This window comes from Capricornis sumatraensis, chromosome 2 (genome assembly GCF_032405125.1).
Source record: "Capricornis sumatraensis isolate serow.1 chromosome 2, serow.2, whole genome shotgun sequence".
NCBI lineage: Eukaryota > Metazoa > Chordata > Mammalia > Artiodactyla > Bovidae > Capricornis > Capricornis sumatraensis.
Window position 1 is genome coordinate 31,273,344 of NC_091070.1, and position 484 is coordinate 31,273,827.

The 484-nt window shown below is 44.4% G+C and overlaps 1 non-coding gene across 1 annotated transcript; it reads right to left on the bottom strand.

Annotated features, from left to right (window-relative positions):
- Positions 1-379: 379 nt before the first annotated feature.
- LOC138074705 (U6 spliceosomal RNA) lies at positions 380-484 on the bottom strand. The gene has a single exon (XR_011144523.1). It is a non-coding gene; the product is annotated as a U6 spliceosomal RNA (small nuclear RNA).

Sequence of the window (484 nt, forward strand, 5' to 3'; positions counted from 1 at the left end):
TGAACTATGGTGTTGGAGAAGACTCTTGAGAGTCCATTGGACTGCAAGGAGACCCAACCAGTCCATTCTGAAGGAGATCAGCCCTGGGATTACTTTGGAAAGAATGATGCTAAAGCTGAAACCCCAGTACTTTGGCCACCTGATGCGAAGAGTTGACTCATTGGAAAAGACTCTGATGCTGGGAGGGATTGGAGCAAGGAGGAAGAAGGAACGACAGAGGATGAGATGGCTGGATGGCATCACAGACTCAATGGGCATGAGTTTGAGTGAACTCCAGGAGTTGATGATGGACAGGGAGGCCTGATGTGCTGCGATTCATGGGGTTGCAAAGAGCTGGACATGACTGAGCAACTGAACTGAAATCATTTTATTAGATTCCAAAAATATAAGATGCTTCATGAATTTGTGTTATCATCCTTTCACTGGTCCATGATAATCTTCTCTTTATCATTCCTATTTTAGTACATGAACTGCTGAAGGAAAC